The 8,264-nt window shown below is 39.8% G+C and overlaps 1 long non-coding RNA gene across 1 annotated transcript; it reads left to right on the top strand.

The window, feature by feature from the left end:
* The first annotated feature begins 761 nt into the window (after positions 1-761).
* Positions 762-6,008, top strand: LOC137096701 (uncharacterized). The gene is made up of 2 exons (XR_010909626.1): positions 762-1,366; positions 4,793-6,008. It is a non-coding gene; the product is annotated as an uncharacterized lncRNA (long non-coding RNA).
* The last annotated feature ends 2,256 nt before the right edge of the window (positions 6,009-8,264 follow it).

The following is an 8,264-nucleotide window of genomic DNA, read 5'->3' as shown; positions in this document are numbered from 1 at the left end:
GCAGATCACACTCTTTCAACCTCAGAAGAAGATTGAAACCTCTGAACAAGTCTTGCCATGAAAACCTTGTGATTGAGTTGTCTTAGAGCTGCCAAAAGTCAGAATTTAATTATCACTTACAGAATGCCAGCCACTTTGGCCCAGTACTTTCTTTCATCCTGATCTACATCACATTTCATTTTTAGTAGGAATGCAGTCATGAACATGGCCTCAAGAATAAGGAGAGGAAATGCAGCTGATAAATAAATATACTATAAATAAATATACTAAAGAACATGTCTCATAGAAGCTTTAGGTGCTCTTACTGCCTATTACAGGGGAAAACAGCTGATCCCTAATCCATCTAAAATGCAGACATGTGTTTTTCATCTTAAGAACAGACAAGCATCTCGAGGTCTGAGGATTAACTGGAAAGGATCCCACTGGAACATTGCAGCACACCAAAATACCTGGGAGTAACTCTGGACTGTACTCTGATTTACAAGAAGCAGCGCTTGACTATCAAGCAAAAAAGTGGGTGCTAGAAATAATATCACACTAAAGCTGACAGGCACAACCTGGGGATCAAAACCAGACACAGTGAACACATGTGCCCTTGCGCTTTGCTACTTTGCTGCTGAATACGCATGCCCAGTGTGGAATATATCTCACCATGCTAAAACAGTGGATGTGGCTCTTAATGAGACATGTTGCATTATCACAGGATGTCTATGCCCCACACCACTGGAGAAATTATACTGTTTAGCAAGTATTGCACTGAAGGAGTGATGTGAAGGAGTGATGACATTATTATGTCCCTTATGCAAGAGAGACACCATTGTGTCCCCAGTACAGAGGTGCAGAAATGGCTATGTACCACAGAGGGATTGGCACACCATACCTCCATGTGGACATGGCGGATTTCAGTCCTCTGACACTAATGCTTCACACCATTTTGGCCAAGTATACAGGACATCATGACATAGGACTAAAGACAGGCCATACTCCCCAGATACATACACTGTTCCTACCCCACTGACCATGTATGGACATTACCCTTGAAGACAGGAAGGATGACATCGCCTATAGCTGACCTCACCTGTAGATTACCTCACCCTCAAGAGTCTAACCAATCGCTTGGCAGTTATGTAATCCCCCACTGTTGCTATGCAGACTTTTCTGAAGAGCACCAAAACATATATAAGCTGTGCTTAGACAACAATAAAAGGTCATCATCATTCACCTCTATACCCTGCCTCCCGCCTGGTCATTATCTCGTTTCAACATCTGGTGACCGACGACGTGATAAGATCCAGGCATCCCATGCTTACCGCTGGAATAGCTACAAGGTGCGCACCTTCAGTGAGTTTTCTCACTCCCACAAATCGTGAGTTATGGGATTAAGTATGTCAGTTTCGCAGCTGCCGCATGCACAAGAACTGTACAGGTTGTTAAGACAGGCAGGGTATTTTGAAGTAAATCAGGGCCAGGTAGAAGATTTACTTGGAGAAATCAGGTATCATTGTTTATGGTATCCAGAACAAGGTTCATTGAGCCCATCGGATTGGGTCAGGATAGGTCAAACCTTTCATGAAAAACCCCAGGGGACAATTCAACAATTGTCCCTGTGGAAGCAATGTTGTGAAACAATCACTCTCCTGGGAGTGACAGATAATTGCCCACCCGTGGCTCTGGTCACGAATCAACCTCTCCCAACTCAGATCATAAATCCTCTTTTTACCCCGCTCGAGATGGGATATTCACAGCCAGCCTCCCCTTCTCTTTGTGTGAATTCACAGCTAGCCCTCCCTATCCTGCCTTCATGTGTCTTTGCTTTTGAATCATCCCCCACCGATCCAAATCTCCCCTCCACTTCTCTTAAAAATAAACAGCCAAGTCTTGAAAAATTTTTACAGCCCCAGCCACTGAGAGACATGATTCCTCAGACCATTCAGAATGCTGGGGGCCGAGAAAACATCACCACAACCCTTCTTGACATGGCAGGATTCGAGGAAGCTGTATCCTCGACTGAGCACATTCAAAACACAACAGCCGTGATTCCAGATCTAATTTATGGCTCCGACACATTCACTAAGACAGCTGGCCAACCAGAGCTCCCAAGAATGACATTTGATCCTGCTTTCCCATACATTCAGTGGGCTCCCGAAATCCAAACATTTGAACAACCTATTGATCACCAAACAGTCATCAATATCATAATTCACCTCCCAGATTTTGAGTCTGAAAAAACGCATGCTTTTAAAGGGGGAGTTACATAAATAAACAGTGCCTATACTACGTCTGGATAGACCTCCGTCAGGTCGCAAATTCCTCACTCTTCTTAATATATCATTGATAAGACAGTTTAACAACCCCTCTCTCCAAAAGACAACATTAAAGCATTTCCATTCAGCAAAACATAAAGCTCCCGTATATACTGTCATTAAATAAACATTTGTTACAAAATGGTTTTCAAAATGAACTTCTGTTCAATCAGAAGTTCTAGAATTAATACATACACAATATACAGTTAAGGATCAATAAAAAATCCTCATTCTTTTTAAAGAGTGTTTTGATAAAAAAGCTTTCTAAGTTTTATCCTTGATAAAGATAGTTCTTTATGTTATACTAACCCTCAACTGAGAGATTGTTTGAGATTATTTTCATTTGTTATTGCTATTTCATAGCTATAATTTTTGCTCATTGTTATTATTGTTTCATAATTATGATTTTACTACCATTATTTTGAATTGTGATAAAAATGTCTTACATACAAAACAGACTTTCATTTGCTTGATCAAGTGTGATACACATACCCATATACAACAATTTAAATACTGATAGAGTTGGTGTTGATTTCATAATCAAGAGTTGTGATTCTTAAAATCTATAGTTCACAACTAAAACACATTCTAAACTCCACCAACAATAACATTAAACCAGGCTTGACACACAAAGCTTCTTGTCCCTTTCGTTTCAAAGGGTTAATTATATATAACACTCACATTCAATTCATACAATCTTAAATTTTAATCACACCTAAACAATTACATGCTTGGTTTCCATGCCTTTCATCTGATGCTTACAGATAAATCACCTTCATAAAAACACACTTCTTACAAAACATTAGTTGACAACACATGCCCTATCAAACACAACACACTACCTATCAACATTTTAAAAGTCTGATCTCAGCTTTCACTAGATTTAAACATTCTGTCATTAAATAAAATCAACACTCACTTCTTACAGACAGACACACACCTCTATTCGTTACCCACATTTAAAAATTAACAAAACGATACTCAAAACCAGACATTTATTGCTTTATTCACACATCATATCTACCTTACAAGACACTAAAATCCATGAGACAAAAAATCTCTCCCTCTCTCTCTCTCTGAGAGACCGAAAGCAACACACGCTGCCCAAAAAACCAGAGGGGGGGCATACATTCCACAAGCGAGAGATAGCCGTCCCAGACACGGCCAGACTCTAGGCTCTCATTTTAACAATCACACCAATGCCTCCTCCCTTTCTGTCTGTTTTAAAATGATTTTTTTGATTCATGATTGTTTATACTTGATTACTCTGTTTTATGCTTTTAATTTGTCTCTTTTATACGATATTATTAGATGTTTTTAAATATGCTTTCATTCTGCTTTCATGCCTAATACTTAAAAACTACAATTCCCTTCCTTACACACACCGATACCCATTCTATACTGTGCTGATCAAAGACCATAATAAATCACTGATTGATTGATTCATAGCTACCACAATCCTTCCTCTACAACAAAACACAGCCCTATGAGACTCTTACCTTTTCATCCTCAAACTACAAAACCTATTATCCATTTCTCATTACACAATCACTAAAATTTTCCAACAGCTTTCCTGTTGCTCATTGCCTCACTCATCCACATATATTTCAACAGATTAAAACCACTTACCCATAATATTGCTCAAAATACATTCCCTAAAGATTTTAATACAACATTTTCTGCCTTAGTCCAATCTATTCTTCCTAAACTCCACCCACATTACTACCTTAACCTTAAAGATTCTAAAACTGCTTTTTTCCTTTTATGACTCTATATCAATTCCAAACATTTTACATCCATACCATCCCAATACTAAAGGTTAACCATGGCTTCCCACTGTTGACCTGGGTTTAACACACTCAGTTTTTTTTAAGATGTTCAGTTAATCTGATATCTTCATCACAGACAGTTTTAGTTCTGTCTCCAAGCCATCCCTATATACTCATGACAAACTTACAGACTATCTACATACAATCAACAGGTGTTTCATAAACACCCCATTCTCAATGAGATATCACAATTAATAAACTCCTAACTACAACAGTCATTTCAACTTCAACCACTTATACTCTTTGCCTCATTTTCCTCACTACTTTCCATGACAAAAAATAAAACACATGACATTCTATACACATATCTATGATAACCAATAGATCCATTACATATGTTCACAGCTCATTTTAACCAACACCCCATAGACACTAAGACAAACCAACTTACACAAACAAACAACACACATTTTCTCTCATTTTTTCCTTACATTCCATATGATGGCCACACCAAACGCGATTGCTAAGCGTTCAAATCATACCTCTATAAAACCATCTGCTTCTTCTCACATACAAAGGAAAGGGGAGTCACCCCTTGGCCTCTTTCCTGCTCGTTTTTGGGTTTCGCTTTCCAAAGGCTTTCCCAATGGCCTTCCTATACGTGTTATTTACCATTAATCATTTGAATTTAATTTTATCTGATTCTTCTTTCGTTACCAGGATCCAGAAGCATTTCCCTCTCCCTACCCCCTTCTACTCCCTTTGATGCAGGTTGCCAGATCCGGAGTGAGAAGGCCCAGCCCCCCTCATCGCCTAGAGTCAAGGAGTTAAAAGAGACCTCATGGGCCATCCAGTCCAACCCCCTGCCAAGAACCAAGAGTTCCTGCTTCAACTGTCATAAACCTATGAACTTTAACAAACACAACTTGCTTTTTGACAACATTGTTCAAACGCACATTCTCTGTCATTGACTTCTTAAATCAAGCGCTTTGGATTCCTGCTCACTACATTTGTCTCTGGAAAGATGACGTGACACCAAGGCCTTCAAAATCCCATTCACCTTCTAGTCTATTCTATGTGTTGTTTCAAATCTCACAAATAACTTCAGCAAAATATTTATGCATGTTGTTTTTTAAAAGAGTTAGCTTAACATATTTAGCCAAACACTGTGCCTGCTTGATAATACTTTTATTATCCAATTTGTTTACTCTACACAACTATTGATGGCTATATAATAATCTGCTACTGCTACATTTGCCCATTATTATAAGCTTCTTGCTAGCCTCACGCTCTGCTGACCTTTCCCCTCCACCTCAAAGTGATATCCTAATACATGACCTGACTTCCTGTCGACTACAAAAAACAGTTCCCTGTGACAGCTTTACCAGTCACGGCCCCTATAAGCCCCTCCTAAACATGATGTCCTTTATACGTACAAATTGTTAAAAAAACAAAAAAGGGGGAGATGAAGGAGTGATGTGAAGGAGTGATGACATTATTATGTCCCTTATGCAAGAGAGACACCATTGTGTCCCCAGTACAGAGGTGCAGAAATGGCTATGTACCACAGAGGGATTGGCACACCATACCTCCATGTGGACATGGCGGATTTCAGTCCTCTGACACTAATGCTTCACACCATTTTGGCCAAGTATACAGGACATCATGACATAGGACTAAAGACAGGCCATACTCCCCAGATACATACACTGTTCCTACCCCACTGACCATGTATGGACATTACCCTTGAAGACAGGAAGGATGACATCGCCTATAGCTGACCTCACCTGTAGATTACCTCACCCTCAAGAGTCTAACCAATCGCTTGGCAGTTATGTAATCCCCCACTGTTGCTATGCAGACTTTGCTGAAGAGCACCAAAACATATATAAGCTGTGCTTAGACAACAATAAAAGGTCATCATCATTCACCTCTATACCCTGCCTCCCGCCTGGTCATTATCACGTTTCAACATTGCACCACCTGACATCTGCCAGGAAATAACAGCCAATAATGAAAGGACCAAGGCAATGACATCTCCAGCCCATCCCCTGTTTAGATATTGAGTTCCCCTAGGGGTGAGAAAAGTGGTAAATAAATAATTAGCCAGCACGCCAATGCCTTAAATCAAGAAACAGCTTTCTAAGATCTACAGAGATACTCACAGGAACACCTCAGCAAGCAAGAGTCCAAAAGTGGCAGGCTAAACCCAGAAGCTCAACCCATGAGATACCAAATGAGAAACTTCCCCTTGGGCTCACAGAAGACTTGGTGACTTGGAAGGCACTGAACAGACTGTGCTCTGGCACAAGGTGCAAAAGACAACCTTAAGAAATAGGGCTACAAAGTGGAGTCCACAACATGCGAGTGTGGAGAAGAGCAAACCAAGACCACCTACTGCTACACAACCTGAGCCCTGGTACATGCACAATGGAGAACCTTCTCATAGTGACACCAGAGGCACTCCAAGTGGCCAGCTTCTGGTCAAAGAACATTTAGCATAATGCCAAGTTTTTTAAAGGTTGTGTTTTTAAATGCATGTTAACTGTACCCTCAATTTGCTTCACGCAATAAATAAAAATACATCTCTTTATTCCACTAATCAGTTTCCTCCATAATTAGGTTCTTTTTGCACCTTGGTTTTAAATCCTAGTTTAGATGGGAATTGTGGTTAAGTACACTGATGTACTGATCTCACATAAAACCATCATTAAGTCCAAGAAGATACTGCAAACCTGAGTGAATTCATGAATGAATATTACATTATTGCTTCCCAGTTTGAAAGCTGTGATCTATAAAGCCTCAATGCTGCATCTACTATCTTCACAGCACTGCAAATTGTACCAGCATATTTATAGCTATGTCACGACTTTGTTAGCTGGGGGTTTAAACCAAATTGCTATTCCTATCAAGTCAATCAAAATGCCCATTTATCTGCTTTAATAATGTTTTCACTAGCAAAGGTAAGGAACTCTGAGTAGATTAAAGCTTCCTTGAGTACCTTTTTATGGAAGCGTGGCTCCAAAGGCTGAGAATAGAAATACAATATTAGTATAGAAGACCAACAAATTGGAGAAAATGGACAGAAACATAAAAACAAACAGTTGGAACTGATGTTTCTGCATTCCTAGGGTACTAAAGATCTGCAGTCTTTCCAAAGAAAATGAAGTTGTTTGAAATCATCCTTGAAAGTCTCATAAATTGATCTCAGCACCACAGGGCAAAGAACTCGCTGTACCACTTCTTCCCATTTCAAATGCCTCCCAATGCCTAGTTTGCTTCAGAAGGCATTCAGCTTTTTGGTAAACGACTACCTATAATTTAAAACAGTGTTGAAAGGCATAGAAAAAAATCCACTTAAATAGACGCTACAAGTAGAGAGCTGGGAATACTTTGGAGGAACAGGATTTCCTAATACGTACATTCACTCATTTTTTCAGATTTGTTACTTTTTCACCACATGCAGCCACCTTTTGTATCATATCATAAATAAAGTAGCTACTGGGCTGTTGTGAGTTTTTTGGGCTGTATGGCCATGTTGCTGAAGCATTCTCTCCTGGCATCTCACCCACATCTATGGGAGGCATCCTCAGAGGTTGTGAGGTCTGTTGGAAACTAGGCAAGTGGGGTTTATATATCTATGGGATATCCAGGGTGGGTGCAAGAACTCTTGTCTCTTTGAGACAAGTGTGAATGTTGCAATTGGCTACCTGGATTAGCATTAAACGGCCTTGCATTAGCATTAAAAGGCCTTGAAGCTTCAAAGTCTGACTGCTTCCTGCATGGGGGAATCCTTTGTTGAGAGGTGTTAGCTAGCAATGGTTGATTTCTGTCTGGAATTCCCCCCCCCCTTTTTTTTAGAACTGTTCTTTATTTACTGTCCTGATTTTAGAGTTTTTTAAATACTGGTAGCCAGATTATGTTCATTTTCATGTCAGGAGAGAATGCTTCTGGAACATAGCCATATAGCCTGGAAAATTCACAGCACCCCATTGATTCTGGCCACGAATGCCTTTGACAGCACAAAGTAGCTACCAAACTTTAACTGATAAGAGTTATTACCTATAAGAGGACTGATGGATATCATAATCGTATGTCTTAACCTGAAGAGTTCTTATCAGATAAGGACCAGGAATAAGAGAGGAAGATAGAAGTTCTCAGTGCCAATCCGTTCCTGGAGACCCTCTTATCC

Source organism: Anolis sagrei, chromosome 3 (assembly GCF_037176765.1).
Source record: "Anolis sagrei isolate rAnoSag1 chromosome 3, rAnoSag1.mat, whole genome shotgun sequence".
Taxonomy (NCBI): domain Eukaryota; kingdom Metazoa; phylum Chordata; class Lepidosauria; order Squamata; family Dactyloidae; genus Anolis; species Anolis sagrei.
This window is presented reverse-complemented; position numbering and strand designations above follow the sequence as displayed.